Source organism: Felis catus, chromosome B2, assembly GCF_018350175.1.
Source record: "Felis catus isolate Fca126 chromosome B2, F.catus_Fca126_mat1.0, whole genome shotgun sequence".
NCBI classification, from domain to species: domain Eukaryota; kingdom Metazoa; phylum Chordata; class Mammalia; order Carnivora; family Felidae; genus Felis; species Felis catus.
This window is the reverse complement of record NC_058372.1, coordinates 77,245,001-77,265,940: the sequence shown is the minus strand read 5'-3', so window position 1 is coordinate 77,265,940 and position 20,940 is coordinate 77,245,001. Positions and strand designations below refer to the sequence as shown.

The following is a 20,940-nucleotide window of genomic DNA, read 5'->3' as shown; positions in this document are numbered from 1 at the left end:
ACACTGAAGCAGCCTATACTTGAAAACCTAAACCCATTTGTTGTGGCCACATGAGTTAAAAGCCCATCTTACTAATTAAACAAAAATCCCATTTCACCAATCCCCAACTCTGTCCACAGTTGTAAAAATGGGTAGCATAACACAATACAGATACCCGTAGTTGCCAAACAACACAACAAAAAATCTGGCCTGACCCATTCCACAGTCTCAATTTCTGAGTGTTGCTTTTCTTCCCAAACTCCAGTTCTTATTTATTTCTCAAGATCCTCAGCCCATGAACCAGATGTTGTATCAGGGAAGGATCACTTAAGGACACCTCTGTTCCCCATCTCCCTATAATGTTGAGCCGACCCCTGAGCAATAGCAATACCATTTGAAATTTGGGATGCTGTGAAATAAGTTGTAATTAATGATTATTTTCATTGTCATGAATTATTTATTACATTTGAAATAATACTATAAATTTTATGATTGCAATAATGTGATATAACAAGGACTTAAAGATGATAACTTTTATAATATTTAATTTGGAAATTCTTTTATATTAGGCCAATAAGGAAGTAGATTGAGTAGATTGGGGTCTGCATTTACAAAAGAGTATATGATAGAAAATTACTGCCAAGGAATTTAAACAGAATTGTGATTGCAAGAACATTTCTTCAAAGAAAGGCTTTTGCAGGTTACCAAATCTCCTGAGAACTATAAAACATTATGTGACATAGATCCCTGGCCAAAAGAATACTCACTGATAACCTCAAGAGATTCTACTGGAGTTGAGATGACCAAACACCAACATAGACAGGGATCTTCAGGGAAGTCACTCTTGAGTTCTGCATATATGGAACTCCATGCAGGTATTCCATCAAAACCACAAGTGTCTCTCATCAAAACCCTCACTAGGTCTGGTCCCTCAAGTCAGGTCTCTAACCAGTGTAACTCTGACAACTCACGACTGAACCATGTACCTGTCTGTAGTTCGTGATGCAACTTTGTGACAACTATTAAGAATAGGAATTTCATGTCATACTGCAGAATGTTAAATTGTTTAATTTGACCGAGTGTCTTCTCAACAGGCAGCTGCCACTAATTTGTAGGCTCTACCTCTGGAGGACTTATCAGAGCAATAAGAGTAAGGAAGAAACACTTCTGAGCTGGGTGTCACATGTTCTCAAATGGAGGCTTTCTTACTGAAATAAAATAGAAATAGGGTCACCTTGGGTGGCTCAGTCGGTCGAGCAGTCAACTCTTGGTTTCTTCTCAGGTCATTATCTCACAGTTTGTGAGTTCGAGCCCCACATCAGGCTCTGTGCTAACAGAGTGGTGCCTGCTTGGGATTTCTCTCTCCCTTTCTCTCTGCCTCGCCCTGGCTTGCTCTCTCTCTCTCTCTCTCTCAAATAAGTAAGTAAACATTTAAAATTTAAAAAAATAAAATACAAATGTTTTTGTAACTAAGGAGCTTGAGAAGTTAAGATATATGTTAGCCACAAAAAAAAAAGGAGTGTTATGTACAATAGGGGCATGAGGACACAGACTTTGCAGTAAGTTCTGTAGCTGTGTGCTGCCCTAGTTTAAGTGTAGGTTGGAGTTAACCCAATGTAGTTTTTCCAACAAAAAATAACTTTTCCCAAGCCCTGTGTATCCCTTGCCTGTTCCTTTGTTATTTAACCCTACAGACCCCTAATAAGAATGCACTTTGACAGGTAAAGGAGGAAAACTTAAACATTCCTTTTGGTATCTACCTAAAAATATATGTTTAAGCTTAAGTTCTATGAAGTTATACAATATTTTTTCTTCAGTGAAAAGAAGCAGCAAATTCCCAATGTCTTGCAATGGGTCCTTTTCTAAAGGTAACAAGTCTATCCAGGAAAATAGTTACCTTTCTTCAAATAAGAACAAAAATACGAACTTAAAAATTTGAGGAGCTTGGGGAATAGATAAAAATGGAAACTATGTGTAGGGAGAAAATGTTTTCATTTGATCACAGCCTTCCTTTCTATTCATTTAATATAGCTCAAATTTGCATATCTGAACACTCTCCCTTTCCAGCATAGGAGTAGATAGTCTGTTTAAAAATAATGTCAAATTGAGACAGGTATATGATAAAACAAGGGGAAGAAGAAGAAAAAAACACTACTTCACTGATTTCTTTACTCTAGAATATCACCCACCCATCCATCTTTCTATTTTTGAACAAACCAGGCATCTGCTTTATTGGGTCTGCACCAGCAGTAAGTTGACAACTGACGATTTTCAGGCAGTCTTCAGCCTTCAAGGCTTCATCATGGAGTGACAGTGCTTGACTGCCCATCTCTCCCCACCCCTTTCCCTACCTGTGGGTTTGAGTCTGTCCTTTCCTCCTCGTCCCACTGTCAGAGCTCCCAGGTTTGGTGGCCAGGCTGTTGGGGGTATACAGCCCAGGGGCTCTAGGGGCTCATAGGAAGCTCGGGCTTAATGTCCAAGTGATCTCCACTCCTACCAGGTCTCTTTCAGTAGCTAAAAAATGGATTAAATAGATGTTGGAGGCCTCATCTGGAAGGCTATCTACCAGTGATAGACTTTGAGTGCCAATAACACTTATAATAAAGCCCATTCATATATTATAGGCAATCATTTGCACCTACATTAGTGTGGGATCTTGCTTCTGTAGAAGAGGCCTATACATGAACCAGCTGAATCAAGAAAGAAAAGGGCATTAAAATAGCTACATATTAATATTAAAATGTAATAGAGTAAACTAGAAATGAACCAGAATACTTTGAAATGCCCATTTCCCACGTGTTACCAGATATTTGATACTAGGCTAAGGTACAATAGCTTGAATGCCAAGATATCCGCGTTTAGAGTTCTCTCCTTTTTTTTCACAAAAATATGTTTTAGTCTATTTTTTAGTATTCTTGTTCCTCACCAGTAGGACTTCAATGATCCTGAAAGAAATACAACTGCCCTCTAGTATATAAACATTAAGCAACTTTGGGTCTGACAAAGTGTGGTGCCAATTTTAATTTTACAACTTGTTGTAATCAATAAAAAAGAGATTAGGTCTTAAGGAAATGCATATCCCCAGCCCCCAATCCCATTGCACACTATTTTGTGTGAGCCTTGATCAAACATGCAAATATGATGTTTTAGGTATCACACTGCTTTTCCCATGGAGCTTCTTAACTTCCCCAGCACCAACTCTTGGCCTCTTTGAGACCCACGTAGAATGCAGCACAAGCCACACAAACTCCTGGGATACAAGTTCTGGCCTCCCAACACTGGGAGCCTCATGAAATTTTTCATCACTTTCTTTGACACTTTTTGTTATAATTTTGGAGTCCCAGAGATCCCAGTCTCTGTCTCCAGTCATGTAAATAGTTTCATCTTCATAAGTGTTTGAAGTAAACACTCTTCATAAGTGTTTACCTCTATGTATCTGAAACTACTGACCACTACCACCTCCTTCTTGAATTCCTTCTGTCTTGATGTTCCAAGGTCTTGCCCCTGTAGTGGCCAGGCCAGCTCCTTGCCCTCAGTTACCCCAAGTGTAAGCAAAATAAGTGGCAATTAATGCAGTATGGTTCCAGGTGCACCTGAAAAATCTCCGTGTGCTACCTTCTTAGATGTCCCTTCCTAGGCTCATTATCTTGATTTAGCCAACCTTCTGGAGGAGTTCTTTGCTTAGACTTAAAAGATATATAGCAGCACAGATGTGAAATCTCTGCACTAAGGAGCAAAAGCTTGATATCAGTGGCATAAGACTCTCCCCCATTATGATTTCATCCTTCCCCTAAATACACACAAACTTCTTGTGAGCGTCACTGCCTGCCACTTTCCTTCCTCCTCCACTGTGAGATATGGTGCTTTCTCTTCAGTCTCTGCCCAACTCAAAGAAAATGAATACTCTGTTTTAAAAGAATTCTAACCATCAATCTGTGATCCACTGTCATATTCTATAAGTTTCTTTCTCACTCTAAAATCAAAAGATTATGTAGATGAATGAGGATATCTTGATAAAAAGCATACAAGATGATAAGCATTTAATGTGTTAAATCAACATCTTGAGCTGTCAAACAGCATGTATGTTTCAGTTCTTTTCCTTAATTCACCAATCCCTGCCTCCAACTTTGACAGAATGGCAAGGGTAGGCATTTTCTCAAAGGAAAGTATATTTCATTCAACATGTCAATACATCAATAACAGAACAGGAGACTTAATCCCTGGGGACTAAGAGTTAGGGAAAGAGAAGTGATTCCGGGAAGGGTTAGAAACAATATAAGGGATGCCTGGGTGGCTCAGTCAGTTAAGTGTCTGAGTCTTTTGATTTCAGTTCAAGTCATGATCCCATGGTTCATGGGATCAAGCCCTGCACTGGGCTCTGTGCTGACAGCATGGAGCTTGCTTGGTTCTCTCTCTCTCTCTCTCTCTCAAATAAATAAACATAAAAAAAAGAAGCAATACAAGCTGATGGTTAGCCCTGATGGCCAGTGCTTTGAAATGAGTCATGAAAAGACAAAGCAGTTTGGGGGTAGACAGATCTGTAGCTATATAACAGGTGTCAAAGAATTTATCTATTTATGCTAGTAAAGACATTACATCTAGAGGAGCAACTGTAATTCAAGCCACCCACTAATTAAATTGGAGTAATTCATTGCTAACCCTACATCTTCTGCACAGGTCAGACAAGTGGGTAAAATGAGAATGTGATGACAGTTACCACCCCTCCACTCTAGCCTCCCAAATCTTTGCAATTTTGGTATAGGAGGGATGGAGATGGCAATTAGGAACTTCCATTTGACCCTGACTACCACATGCAGTATACTAAAGTCCATAGGTCAAGGAACTAAAATAGAAATTCTACAAGCTGATGACAAACTATTTATTATATACCCAGGAACTAGAGAAATAATTACAGGTGGTTTGATGGACCTATTAAGTCCACTTCCGGATGCTTCCCATTTTACAGATGAGAACATTGAGTGAAATAACTTGTCTAAGTCCAAACATCTAGTGGCAGTTGGGACAAGAGTCCATGTCAGTGCCTCCCAGGACAGTATTATTAAAAACCACCCAGGGCGCCTGGGAACCTCAGTCAATTAGGCATCCAACTTCGGCCCAGGTCATAATCTCATAGTTTGTAGTTTTGAGCCCCACATCGGGCTCTGTGCTGACAGCTCAGAGCCTGGAGCCTTCTATAGATTCTGTGTCTCCCTCTCTCTGCCCCTCCCCTATTCACGCTCTCTCTCTCTCTCTCTCTCTCTCTCTCTCTCTCTCTCAAAAATAAACATCAAAAAATTTTAAAAAACACCCCAAAGTGATTTCTGTAATGTAAAATAGCCATTCCTTCAGAGTGTGCTGTGTTTCTGTCTGCTTTGAAGTCTTTGTCTTGTCCCTGAGAAATAAATTCTCTTCACAGCTGTGGCTCATAGAAACTAGAATAGTTCAGAACAGAATATCCCTATCATTTATTATGTACTTGAAAAACAACTTAACACTGTCACTAAAGTCGTCTGTGATTTGTTTAGACCACATCACTTTTGTGCTTCTGAAGTTAATGCATTCTTCTCTGTCACGTCTTTGCTGGAACTCATAGCCATTCCGGTCATCACAGGGGCAATAGAATGTGATCTACTTTCTACTATGCTCTTGATGCAACCAATACATCATCAGATTTTGGAAGTTTTGAGTTTGATGGTGCATGTCACAGGTAAATTAAACCTCTTTCTAGAGGTGAATGCCATTTTAGGCTTGTGAAAAGGCAACATACACTGTACTTTTTCTTGGTGTGTTTTAGGCATTTTGCAGAGAATTTTTCTTTTCTATTAATGGCCTGGTTTGCCTTTATAATTTCAATAAAGTATTAATATTTGTCCATAGTAGATGTGTAGATCCACATCATGTTTTCATTCATACAAATACATACTAACAAAATGGATGAGAGGCTGACAAGGTAAGAGACACAACCACCCGGGTTCATGTCTGGAGCAAAGGGCAGCTCCTGAGGCATAACAGCCTATGACCCAGTCTCATGCTCTACACCTGGAGCTGCCTGGCTCCCAAACCAAACCTCAGGGCCAAATGTCCTGCCTGATCCCTGTAAGTCTCTTCTCTGACCTAGGAGCTAGAGAATTTAGCGTAGTCTTAATTAAAGCCATACTCACCCGCTTCTTGTATTCCAGGAATAATGAGTTCATGAAGATGTCAGAGAAATGAGAACAAGTTGTTTATTTTTTTTTATTTTTCTTAATGTTTATTTATTTTTGAGAGAGAGAAAGAGAGAGTGTGAATGGGGGAGGGGCAGAGAGAGGGAGACATAGAATCCAAAGCAGGCTCCAGGCTCTGAGCTGTCAGTAGAGCCTGATGCGGGGCTTGAACCCACGAACGGTGAGATCATGACCTGAGCCGAAGTCAGACGTTCAACCAACTGAGTCACCCAGGCACCCCAAGTTGGTTATTTTCTATTTATTTTTTTGTTACCTTAGTTGCCCCAAAATGGCTTTACTTAATTTATGATTTCCTATGGATCTTTAAGTGCCACATGTACACAAAAGGCAGGAATAGAAATATGAAATGGAAGAAAGATCAGAAAGTCAAAATCAGTACTTAGACACAATTCTGATCAGGTACAAACTTCAAGGCAAAGAGAAACATCAATCTCCACAGTCTTGAGGTTAACAATTTGAGCCTTCAGCACTTATATTTATGCTTTATGCAATTTCTCTCTTGTTACCCTCTCTGTAATCCTCCTGCTCATGTAAAAAGTTCCAAGAGTGACCCTAGGCCTGTGCTTCTCAAACTTTAATGTGCATATAATTGACCTTGGGATCTTGTTAGAAAGTTGAGTCTGATTTAGTCATCCAGGGTGGGACCTGAGGGACTGTACAAGCTGCCAGATGATGCTGATGCTGCTGGTCCACAGACCTCAGACCACTCCTTGAACAGTGAGATTGAGGGCAAGCTCCTGGAGACAGGGAAGAAGCTTTATCCACTGCTGTATCCACTTTCCTGCTCACCACCCCCACCCTGGGCCCCCATACCAATTAAGAGCTTAGTTAGTATTTGTTACCTCAGTAGGTAAGGGACAGACATTGCTCACCACCCTCTTCTACCATGATCATTCTTCATGACCACAATTACTTATTGGGTCTGTCCAGCTGGCCGTCAAGTCTTACCAATTCTGCCTCCTCCTAAATCCCTCTCATATGTCTTTCCTTTGCCTTCATACTGCATAACAGTTTCTTGGCTGGACTTCTTACCTCTAGCCTCTCTTCCCTCTAATCCATGCTTTCTGTTTTTGCCAGGATGATAATCTGAAAACAGGATTCTCATTGCCTCAGAAAAAAATCTAACCCCCACCCCCATAGCATATAAGCCCCCTTCACCTTCTGACTGATGTTCAAACTTCCAGGCCAATAACATACCACTTCCTCGCACAGTCTTTGGGCTCCTGCCAAAGAAGCCATGGCTCCCCGAAGGGACTATGTTCTTTCACCTTCCTGCCTTGTACATGCTTTATTTTCTCTCAGAAATGTTCTTCTCCTCCCCCACCCCTTCTATTTATGTGAATCATCTTCAGAACCCAGCTCAGGGGCACCTGGGTGGCGCAGTCGGTTAAGCATCCGACTTCAGCCAGGTCATGATCTCGCGGTCCGGGAGTTCGAGCCCCGCGTCGGGCTCTTGGGCTGATGGCTCAGAGCCTGGAGCCTGTTTCTGATTCTGTGTCTCCCTCTCTCTCTGCCCCTCCCCCGTTCATGCTCTGTCTCTCTCTGTCCCAAAAATAAATAAACGTTGAAAAAAAAAAAAAAAGAACCCAGCTCAAATGTCATTTGCTCTTGAGGCTTTCCTGAATCCCCCTCTCAGGCACGGTTGCCTATTCTCTCCTGTATGTCTATGCAAATGCTTTATGTCATCTGAGCGCACATATTATGTTTCATTAGATTGCCTTATCTGGCTATCTAGCCACATTAAACTAGGATTCCTTGAGATAGATACTGTGTCTTACTCAATTTTCTCCCACGAACATGTAGAACAGTGCTTCATACATAGTGGCTCTTAAATAAATTTTTGCTGCTTGAATAAATAGGGAGTAAAACAACTGTAGAAGCACATACTGATAACTTGCACAGCTACGTGCTGGGGGCATAAGGAAACCTATTTCCCTACCACAGATTTCCCCTCACAGCACTTCAGCTGACCTCCAGTATGGGAAGACCTCCAGTAGTAGGGAGCAGAAGAAGTACAAAAAAGAGCTGATGGGACCCAAGAAGCCCCCGTCTTTGTCCTGGATATTGGGGTTTCACTTGGAAATATCAGGGAGGGAAAGTTTCAAAGATGTCAAACCCAAATTCTTGCAGGAGATTAAATCTGATAATAAATAAGCAAATGTTAAAAACAAAAAGGTAAAGATTTCTTTTTTCTTTGTCCTTTTTTTTTCTTTTTTGGCTAGGCACAATGTCTGAATAGTCACATGGGATGTGGGAGGCATTCCACAGGACTTATTTATGACTAATGAGTACATTCTTCTCTAGGAAAGGCATGATGCATGTGGAGCAGGTTCAGGCTCCTCTGAAATCCTCATTTATCAGTTGGATATCAACTCCCACCTTCCTGATGGAGCCTCCCCCTATCTTTGGGCTCAACAGACCTGAGTGTGTGCTGGGTACATAAGCACAGCTCATTCCCCTGTGGAACTGCATGAATTCTTGCAGGAGGGGCCTCAACACTCAGTGCCAGTGGGATTTATTTTCCTGCGGGGTAAGTGCTGAGTGAGAAAGTTTGCCTTGACTAGTCCTGTCACTTGCTTGTGTGTTCCCACTTGCTTCCCCCTGCCCCCACCCTGTGCTTTCCATAATCCAAACAAAAAACATATTTTCTAAAACAGCACTGAAGTACAATTTCTTTTCAATAGCTGTTCAACTGCAATTTTTTTATACCAATTAAGTGATTGAGGAATGGGAGATGACTTAAGGATGCTCTTCAGAATCTCATTTTGCTGAAGAAGTGAAGAAACTGAAACCCAGAGAGAGGAAGGGATTGAGTGAGGTGACTCTAGATGATGACAGAAATGGATCTACACTTCCTGTGTATTGGGTCAGTTTGATATCCAAGGTGCAGTACATGACTGTTGATTGTATTCTTATTAATCTTCATGGGCTTTGGCATCAAAAGACACAGACCTACCAATGTTTAGTTCTTCTTGATAAGCTACTGAACTGAGCCCAGTATTGTTATCTATAAAACACGTAAAGCAATCATGACTACTCCCACAATGGTCTTGTGAGAAACAGATTCACTATGAAAAAGGAAGTACTCTATATAAGACATCATATACATTGTGAGATAATAGAAAATATATATATTAGTCCCTCCTCCCCCCATTCCTGGCACAGAGCTCCTAAAATCCTTGTAATCTTCTAAGTGATAAGAACGCTAGGGGCATCTCTTGTTCTATTATTTGCCTTTGGCTCTGACTCTGACACAGAACTCCTAAAATTCTTATAAGTTCCTAAGTGATAAGAACACTAGGAGCATCTTTTGCTCTAACGAGGAGACTCTAGGTGGGCTCTTGGATGGCTCCTGGATGGAGGGTGGACCCAGAAAGACGAGGCCATAATTAGAAGTTTGGAATTTTCAGCCTTACCCCACCATCCTCCAGAAAGTAGGGAGGGGATGGAAATGGAGCCAATGATCAATCATGCCCACACAATTAGCCTCCATAAAAATCTCAAGACTATGGGGTTCAGATTGCTTCCAGGTTGGTGTACACATCCACACTGTGAGGGTGACATACCCCAACTCCACAGGGACAGAAGCTCCTGTGCTCGGGACCCTCCCAAACCTCACCCTAAATATCCCCTCTGTGGCTGTTCATCTGTATCCTCTACTACATCCTTAAACAAACTGGTAAATGTAAGTAAGTGTTTCTCTGAATTCTGTGAGCCACTCTAGCAAATCACTTGAACCCAAGTTAGGGGAGGATGGAACCTCCATTCTATAGCTGCTTGGTCAGAAGCACAGGTGACAATACGAGCTTGCAACGGGCATCTGAAGTGTGGGCCTGGAGGCAGTCTTGTGGGACTGAGACCTTAATTTGTGAGATATGATGCTATCTTCAGGTAGAGAATGTCTAAATTGAATTAAATATTGGACACCAGCTGATGTCACAGAGAATTGCCTGGTGTGGGGAAAAGCTTCTTCACATTTGGTGACCAGATATGTTAGAAGTGTTCTGTGTGACTAGTAAAGGAGACACACAGGAGAGAAACATACAGTAGGGAAGAAGTGGGTTTTTCCCTACACAGAAAGGAAGAAACGGTAGGCTTTTCCTTTACAAACATTAATTATTGCTACTTCTTTCTAACAATGAGTTTATCTATTTTTTTGCATATCAAACTTAATAGAATTTTGTGCCACCCACAAAGTTAAGACAAACTGATTTTAGAAGTACACTTGTGAACTATACAAGATGAAGAAATTTCTTCAAGCTATAAATTTGTCTTTAGTATTTCATTTTTTGCTGCTGGTCATGTCCCAACACACCTCTTAATCAGTCTTGAGTATGTAAATATGTTTTGAGAATTAGCCAGGATGTTCCAATCACTGGGCTACCTCAGCCACCTTTTTCCTTTGTGACATCCAGTGCCAAGCAGAGGTCTAAGACTGAATTGGACTAATGACTCATGGGACTTCTCCAGCAGGTTTCCTGGAAGATTCAACAATCCAACAGAAGTTTAAGTACTGACTATAACAATGATAACTAACACTTGGACAGACTCAACCGCTAACAAAGCCATTACCTATACAGTCTGCAGAGGCAGGGATTTTTTTTTTCATTTAAAAGTGGAGGCTCACTGACGTAAAGTAATTTTCAGGTGCCCTAGTGGCAAGTTCTGATACTAAATACAGTGTGTTTCCTGCTTTAGCATACTGTTGCCTCTGGCTATTCCTAAGGTTAAAAGGAGTCCTTATATCTTCCAGAAGCAGTATTCACCATGTGGGTACAAATAAGGGTGAAGAGAAGGTCTGTCACTCAGATTTCTGGAGTCCGTATATTTGGTGAAAATCCTTATATGGTATGTACTTATATGATATGTAGGCTGTTAGCATCAATGGTGAAGTACAACAGCAATATAAAAGATGTTAAGGACAGTTTGCCGTAACAGTTGTTTTTGCATGAATATACATCCCTTTCTCTGCTGTGATGTGTTAGCATGAAGGAAGGAGGAAGGGTGTGCCTCAGTATTTCTATCAGCCTCCATGGGGCCAGGCTCAAAGTCAGAAGTTGATGCTGAGAAGCAAAAAGCGTTCTGTCTGTGAATGCCTATGAATCTCACTCTATTCACCAGATGTGGGCAGAGACAACTATGGGGTTTAGATGCATTTAGTGGTAATGCTTTTCAGCTGTTGCCCAGATGGAGCTCAGATCCAATCTCCAGTAACATCTTTGCTTCCCTCTCATCGTACCCATGTATCCCAGGGTTGGCATAGAAAAGCGCTCATGATCTTTCATAACTTAGACATCTGGTACAAGAGAAATTTTTCCCTGGGCTGCTTGAAAATTCACAAACATGATTTGGCTGACCTCAAGCATTTAGAGCTCAAGTGCATAAAAGTGTGAGAAACTGATAGGATGTCAGAACACCTTGGCTCACACACTGTACCTCACAACCACCTGGTTCTTTCAGCTCCTGGAACTTGCCATTACCTCTTCCATGGCCCCTTCCTTTTGGGGTCCTCACAGAAACTCTCCAGGGGTCAGAAAATTAGGAAGCCTAACTGGATATCACATGACCCTGAGGCTGGTTAGCATCTATATCAACATGACCTAGACTGTCCCTTCACACACCTGAGCTCCAGAAGCACTTGCCTGGACCTCTCCTTGATTAGCATCTTCTTGTTTGACCTAAACACAAAATCATTCTGTCCATGCTCTTCCTGATCTTTTCAGACCTGCCCTGTGGCTGAAGATTTCTCTGCTCTATCTAGGAGCAGCAGGCCTGGCTACATAAATTGTGGGGCTCAGTGCAAAATGAAATGCAAGAACCCCTGTTCCAAAAGTAGAGGGAAAGTGTCATTAAAAGTATTCAAATATAGAACTTTTTTTTCTTGCATGCCCTCTCTTTCATTTTGTCATGGTGTTTTCTATTTGATATATAATGTCATTCTAAGTAAAGAAAAATTAAAAATTTAAATTACTAACTTCAATTTTACCAGTCATCTTTATATTGTGCAAAGCCAACTTTAAATGCAAATGCAAGAGCATTTAACTCATATGTGGAGTCACCAACATTAAGCTATTTGTATATCATGAAAGCATATGTATTTTGCTCTTACCAGAAGGGTAGGAAAGCTGCACAAAATAAAATCCACTGTTTTTCTTTCAGTTGTTTATACATGCACATATTACTGCCTAAACTCTGTACCACTGGCTTACTCATAAGAAAGGAAGGTAGAGACAATAGAGAACTAGGAGTCGCCCTTTCTTCCTTCTGCATCATCACTTTCAACGTAAGTGGTTGGCTAGTGCAGGGAGGTACAAGAGGAAGATCCTTGGTCATGTGTTTCTTAGAATACCACTGCCTTCTTTCTGTGTTTGCAGCAAGAAAGCATGACTTACCAGGATTGTCATCCCCTTCACTTACTTAATCATAGATGTAATATGTTTATCCTGTACTCACTTTGAGCCTCACTGATCTTCCATGCACCCTGAAATCATGGGCACCCTGTGCTCATGGGGTATCCTGCACTCATAGAATCCTATGTTCACAGCCTGTGTTCATAGGCACCCATGCTTATAGACACCCCATTCTCATGGGGCATCTTGTGCTCATGGGGACCTTATTTTTATGGGCACCCTGTTTTCATGGATATTCTGCGCTCATGGGGCATCTGGTGCTCATGGGATGTCGTGAGCACTATATGCAAATGAGGAGGAAGTAACTGAGGACATGCATATTGCACATTGCTCCTCTTTTTGTTGCATCTCCATTGCTCCATTGTACTTCACTTACAAAACAAATGCATCTTTACATTTTGATACTTTCTCTTACTGTCCTCATGGTTTTAACCTGTTTTACATCATAGAACTCTGACCTGTGTGGGTATCTCAGGGTCCTAGCTCTAGTACTCTCCTGATACTTTGTTATTCCTCCTCTTGCAGAATTCCAGCCACCCATCACTGGTGTTGGCAAAAGAATCAAAAGCAAGCAGCTTCTGGGAATCCACTTGGCAAATAAATTCCAGAGTTTCAACATTCTAGTGTGTAACAGGTAGTGTAATTCCTAAAAATGGCTACTATAAAATCTAATCACTGCCTCTGTAACTGCCACTGCCTGTATGATTTACTAAAATAACATAACAAACTATGATTTTTAACATTTTCCTACCATAACAGATGGTCTGTGAAGCATCATTGGGGTAAAGACAGGTTTAAATCTAGCATGTAACAATAACCATTATGAATCAGGCAGCAGAGTTCAAGTTTTAGCTCTGCCACTGATGATCCAAGTATCTTAGCCTTCAGAAGCCTTGGTTTTCTCCTTCATAAAATGAATCACTCACCTCACAGTATTATTTTAAGATTCCAATGAAGTAATGATTATGAAAGTATTTTGCAAACTCTTAAAATGCTACACAATTTGTGAGATAATATTATAATACTATTTTTGATCTGAGTTTAGAAATAAAAATAAATCTTTAACATTAAATTGATAAGTGAATTCTCTACTCCCAAAAGTGCATCATTCAGAGAACACAAGAAGAAAGCTACATCTTCTGATCCTGGCTTAGCCCCCCTTACTCCTAGTTTCCATACTCCCAGAGAGAGGGGAAAAAGATATGGACATTGGGAGGTGAATGACAGCTAGATGGGGTAGGCACATCTAGACACTCTACTGTAAGTTGGTTAATTAAGAACATATCTTCTCTGCTTAATATTAAGTTCCACAAAGATGGACATTTTGTCTTGCTCTTTGCTGTGTCCTTAGAGGCCAGCTGGGCATGTTAGTAAGTGTTCAGCAATGGCTTTTGGAATGAATGCATAAATGAAGGAGTAAGTGAAAGAATGACAGAATAAATGCATGGCTGAGAGATCGACAAGGAGAGCGAAAGGTATAGAGACAGGTGAAGCTAAGCTTATCCTCTAACTGCTAATTGTCATCCCAACCACTTATTTATCCAGATGACAAGGCAAGAGTCTTTCAGCTTCTTTTAGCCTTCTCCTTAACCTGCTATTGAAGATTAGTAATACTACAATTCCCTTCTGTCACATCACAGGAAGGAATGAGATTTCAGAAGAACATGGTCAATGGACAAGTCTGGGGAATACTTTGGGGATCGGTCCCCAACATTTTATGTTCTTAAAGAATAGCTTTATGCTTAATCATGGTGGTTTTGTCCATTTCTTACCACACATGGCATTTTCTACAAGAGAAGTATACCACAAGTATAAACAGCCAGAACCATTAACTGAACATGACACATGGGCTACATGTATTTTTTTTCTACAACACAATGAAAGCTCTTTTACAAGATGTTGATGTGCTAAAAATATTACATCCATTCTGTTTACTGTGTTTTTCTAATGAAGCTTAGAGAATTTGCCTTATGGGATTTGATAAAATAAAGCCAACTCATTTATTCTGCACAAATAAAATATTATTCAAAAAGCAAAGTTACGACATAAAGTCTTTTTTTCTCTGATTCTCTCATTTTTTTCCCAAGAAAGTATGCAATATTTTTATTTCTTTTTAAAAAATATTTATTTATTTTTGAGAGAGAGAGAAAGGACCAGTGGGGGAGAGGCAGAGAGAGAGAGGAAGACAGAGGATCTGAAGCAGGCTCCTTGCTGACAGTGGAGATCCTGACACAGGGCTCAAACTCACAAATGGCAAGATCATGACCCAAGCCAAAATTGGACACTTAACCGACTGAACCACCTAAGCACCCCTAAATTCTTTTTGTTCTAATATGTACTTTTTCTGTTCCCAATGAGTTAAACAGATTTTAATCTAAATTCTTGTGGACATTATACAAAAAGTTTAAATTTTATTTTCTTTTTGTAAAAGTGAGCTAGACACTTTGCCACCACTTTAAAAATAATAAATAAATGATTTGATTTATAAAACACTGACTAAAAATTCTAGAAAAGAGGACCTGAGTATGCCTTTAGGCTTCCCTATAGCAAGGTACAGGCCTCCATTGGAGTGGGGTCCTTGGTTCATCGTAGTTTACAAGCAATACGTACAAAAAATACAGAATTATAAGTAAGCAATTAAATAAAAAATTATGTTTTTCATGTTTTAAAATTTTATTTTAGAGAGAGAGAGTATGAGTGAGGCAGGAAGAGGGGCGGAGAGGGAGAGAGAGAGAGGCTCTCAAGCAGACTCCATGATTAGCTTGGAGCCTGATGCGGGGCTAAATCCCATGACCATACGATCATGACCTGAGCTAAAATCAAGGGTCAGACATTCAACCAACTGAGTCACCCAGGTACCCTTAAAAAATTATTTTTTAAAAAACAACAAATTATTAACATGAAGCAACAGTCCCTCATGTGTTATGAAACTTGATATCCTAAATCCTGAAAAATGGATTACAAGTAGTGAAATTGAACCAGTAATTTAAAAACTTCCAGAATCAAAAGTTCAGGACAATATGGCTTCAAAGGGAAATCCTACCAAACATTTAAAGAGGAGTTGGTATCTATCCTTCTCAAATTATTCTAAAAAATTGAAGAGGAAGGATTGTTTCCAAACTCAAAGACACAACAAAAACAAAAAGAAAATTAAAGGCCACTATCCTGATGAACATAGATGCAAAAATTCTCAACAAAGCATCTGCAAATTAAATTCAACAATACATTAAAAGGATCGTACTACAATCAAGTAGGATTTATTCCAGAGATGCAAGAATGGTTCAGTATCTATAAATCAATCAATGTGATATACCATATTAACAAAACAAAGAATAAAGGTCATTTAATCATTGCAATAGATGCAGAAAAACATTTGACAAAATTTAACATCCACTTATAATAAAAATTCTCAACAAAATGTATACTCCCACATAATAAAGGTCATATATAACAAACCCACAGCTAACTTCATACTCAATGGTGAAAAGCTAAAAGTTTTTCCTCTAAGACCAGGAACAAGACAAGATGCCCACTCTTACCACTTTTATCCAACAGAGTTTTGGAAGCCCTACCTATTGCAATTGGGCAGAGGGAGAGGGAGAGAGAAAGAGAGAGGAAGGAAGGAAGGAAGGAAGGAAGGAAGGAAGGAAGGAAGGAAAAGGAAGGAAGGAAAGAGCATTCAAATTAAAAAGGAAGAGGTAAAACTGTCACTATTTGCAGATGACATGGTACTATATATAGAAAGCCCTAACTCCATCAAAAAAACTTAGAACTAATAAATGAATTCAGTAATGGATACAAAATTAAGATATGATCATTGTGTTTCTATACACTAATAATGAGCTATCAGAAAAAAGAAATTAAGAAAACAATCCCATTTATAATTGCATCAAAAAGTATAGAATATGTAGGAATGAATTTAACCAAGGAAGTGAAAGACCTGTACTCTAAAAATTATAAATTGAAATAAATTGAATACCACAAAAATAAATGGAAAGACATATTGTGTTCATAGGTTAGAAAAATTAATATTGCTAAAATGTCCATATTACCCAAACCAATCTACAGATTCAATGAAATCCCCATCAAAAATACCAATGGCATTTTTTCAGAGAACTGGAACAAAGAATCCCAAAGTTTTTATGGAATCATAAATGACCCCAAATAGCCAAAGCAATCCTGACAAAGAAGAACAAACGTGGAGGTATCACATTCCCTGATTTCAAACTATACTACAAAACTATAGGAATCAAAAGATTTCATGGTACTGGCATAAACAGACACATAGATTAATGGAATAGAATAGAGAGCCTAGAAAAAAACATATATGACCAATTAATCTATGACAATGGAGGCAAGAATATACAACGATGAAAAGACAGTCTCTTCAAACCCTTCAAACTTCAAATGGTATTGGAAAAACTGGACAGCTACATATAAAAGAATGAAACTGGACCACTTTATAATACTATACACAAAAATAACTTCAAAATAGATTAAAAACTTAGATATAAGACTTAAAATCATAAAACTCCTAGAAGAAAGCATAGGCAGTAATCTCTTTGACTCTTAGCAATATTTTTTTGGATCAGTCTCAAGCAAGAACAACAAAAGCTAAAATAAGCAAATAGGATTACATTGAAAAAAATCCTTTTTCATAGCAAAAGAAAACATCGACAAAATGAAAAGACAACCTACTAAATGGGAGAGATATTTGCAGATCATACATCTGATAAGGGGTTAATATACAAAATATGTAAATAACTTACACACTTAATATTTTAAAAACACTTGATTTAAAAAGGACAAGGATGGGGGCAGGGGCGTCAGGGTGGCTCAGTTGGTTGAGCTTCTGACTTCAGCTCAGGTCATGATCTCACGGTTCATGGGCTTCAGCTCCATCTTGGGCTCAGGCTCTTTGGATCTTCTGTCCCCTTTTCTCTCTGCCCCTCCCCCACTCATTCTCTCTCTCTCTCTCTCTCTCTCTCTCTCTCTCTCTCTCTCTCCCACACACACACACTCTCTCTCTTTCTCTCTCAATTAATTATACAATATCAAAATAGGATATTATGTCCATTATATTTCAACTTAACAAAAACTGATGTACTAGTCATTGTGACTTCTAAGTTCAATTCAGTGAGTTTCCTACTTTGTTATTCAGATCTTGTATCAATAGAAAAGTCACCATTATTGCCATTTAGTATTATACTACATCTGAAGGGAGTAGGACCAAGATTAGGTAGCACCATCACTGAAAGCACAGACATTTGAGTTTCCTTTTGTTAGTGCTCTTGGCCTGTAATGTGCTTACTTGGCTCTGCATCCCTTAACCGCTCTAGTCTCAACAAACATTTCTGTGGAAAGATAAGAGGTATTGATGCTTCCAGGAGAATTTGGTTTTTCTTCTGATAGTATGTGGGAAAGCACTTCCAAACTGCCAATCTTGCTCTTTACAGTGAGAGTTGGTAAATGCTTAATAATGAGCACTAAGAGGAAGGAGAGGATGGGGTGAACTGATTTGTTGCCTTTGTTGAGTTCCTGGTGTAAATATTCCCACCAAGTCCTTTTTCTATAAATTAAAAATCTGCATAGAGAAAGAAATAAATCTTACAGTTCCCAAGGTCAGAAGTCCAAAATGAGTCTTACAAGGCTAACACAAATGGGGAGTCATACCATTCATTTAAGTAGAACCTGGTATCATAAAGATGTCAGTACTCTATAAATTAATCCACAAATTTAATGTAATATCAACAAGATAGTTTTCATTAGACAAGTTGACTGCAAAGTACATGTGGTAGAATAAACAAGCAGGGATAGTCAGAAGAATTCTACCAAGAAAAGAAGTGGAAGAGTTACTAGATATTAAAACACCTGGCAACAGCTGAAATAATTAAAATAGTAAACAACTAAAAAAATCATTGTGTCAAAGACTGTTCATTTTTTCACAAATAATTCTTAATTTAATAGAACCTTAATTTTACTGGAGGTATGTTATTGTCTGAACATTTTTGTCCCTCCAAAATACATATGTTAAACCCCTGACTCCCAAGGTGACGGTATTAGGAGGTAGGGCTTTGGGAGATAATTAGGTTGTGAAGGCTCTGTCTTCATTAATGGAATTAGCATCCTTATAAATGATGCTCCATGCCTCTTCTAATATGTGAGGACACAGCAAGAATTCATCAGTCTGGAACTGAGAAGAGAAGCTTTGCCAAAACCCAGCCATGATGGCACCCTAATCATGGACTTCCAGCCTTCAGAACTCTAAGAAATAAATTTCTGTTGTTTATAAGCCACCCATACTATGGTGTTTTGTTATAGCAGCTGGAATGGACTAAGACAAAGTTTCAATGTGCCCATATTTTAAAAATACATTTTTCAACTTTCTCTTGCAAAGAATGAGTAGCCATATGATCAATTTTTGACCATTGTGACATGGCTGGGTGTCAAGTTTCCTACTTCTATTGTAACAAGTTGCCACAACTTGTTTAAAACAAAATAGTTCTGCAGGTTAGAAGTCTAAAATGAAATTTACAAGGCTAAAATCAGGGTGTTACAGGGCTGTGTTCTTTCTGCAGGGGAGAATCGGCTTCCTTGCCTTTTCCAACTTCTAGAGGCCACCTGCATCCCTTGGCTTATGGTCTCCTTCTAACAAAGAAAATCATTCCAACCTCTGCTCTGTTATCATATATGCTTTTCTAAATTTGATACTCCTGTTTCCCTATATGGACTTTAGTGATTACACCAGATCCACCAGAATATTTTCCCATTTTAAGGACCAGAAGTTAATCATATCTGCAAAGTCTCTTTTGCTATTGAAAGGTAACATATTCACAGATTCCAGGGAATAGGACATGGACATCTTTGGGGGAGCACTATTCTGCCCATCATAGCTGGCCTTTCTGAAAACCTTGATGGAAGGAAGCTAAGCCAGCCATGATGGAAAAACAAAAGCCAGATTTAACCTCCTGCCATAAACAACCAGAAAACCAGAAGAAAAAAAAAATCCTGTTATTTTTAGTTATTGCACAATAGGCAGCACAGGACTATGATCCCTGTGATAAAGGACACAAATGAAGTATGTGCTACAGTCACCCCAGTTTTCTCTCCGGAGATAATTTCTAGACACCTTGGGAGGAAAAAGAAACCATATAGAGCCTTGGAGACTCTGAGTTAAAGATCCAGAGTTTGGGGTTCAGTTAGCCAGAAATAGCAAAGAAGAGTTCTGTAAATGAGGATGCTACACAGGAAATGAGCTTCAAAAATGTTTACGACAGCCATCTTGAACCTTTGCTGGGTAATAAGTCATGCATGCTAGAATGAACTTCACAAAGGTAGACAAATAACTACAAGGTAGCTGTGACTTGAACAATAAAGAGCTCACACAGGGCATGGAGATTTCAAGCCCCAACCAGGCAGAGTAGAGATCCTGATGATCACCAGTTCATTCAGTGGAGACTCTACGTGGGTCATGCCTTAGTAGTGATACTGAACTAACACTGCAATGAGGGTTACTCTGAGAAGAGGGGAAAGAGAAAGGAAGAAAGTGGGTGTGTGTGTGTGTGGGGAATGAATGCAAATAAATAAAAATTAAAAGGCAAAAATTTAGATGGCATTCGTCATTTTGCAATTTCCTCTTCCTATCTCTTCCTGCTTAAAATTTACATATGGTTTGTGGAACTACAGCAGCTATGTTACCACCATGAAGTACCTGAAGCTGAAAGCCAGCATTAAGGTTGCCAAAACAGAACAATGGAGAGAATTTGGTATATTCATGATACTGTAGTACCACCGCTACAGTGCTAAGTGCTTATGTTAAATGACTTTATGACTTTATGGTAAATGACACAAAAATAAAACCTATCTTGTTTAAACAACTATTATTTGGGTTTTATTTTATATGCAGCCAGATTAAACCTTTACTGAATCACAAATTAGTAGAACAGACTAGAAAATCTAAAAAATAGATAAAAATATACACAATATTTGGATAAGAGGATATGTGATAAAAAATGATAATAGTAACACTTCAAATCAGTAAGGAAAAAGTAGACATTTCAATAAATGTTACTGAGAAATGGGATGATCACTGGAAAAAAATAAGTGGAAATGCTGCTTCACATGTTCAAACTAAATTTCATATGGATCAAAAATTAAAATGTAGGAAATAATACCATAAAAGTGCAAGAAGAAACCATAACACTTCTAAAAAGAACCTCAGAGGGGAAAAGATCTAAGTATGACACAAAATGGAAAATCCATAAAAGACAGAAAAATTAAATTATGTAAGGGGTGCCTTGGTGGCTCAGTTGCTTAAATGTCCAACT

At 39.1% G+C, this 20,940-nt stretch overlaps 1 long non-coding RNA gene across 2 annotated transcripts in view; it reads right to left on the bottom strand.

Moving 5' to 3' along the window:
* Positions 1–20,940, bottom strand: part of LOC123385457 — a 354,122-nt gene that overhangs the window by 169,178 nt on the left and 164,004 nt on the right. The gene's annotated exons all lie outside the window — the stretch shown is intronic.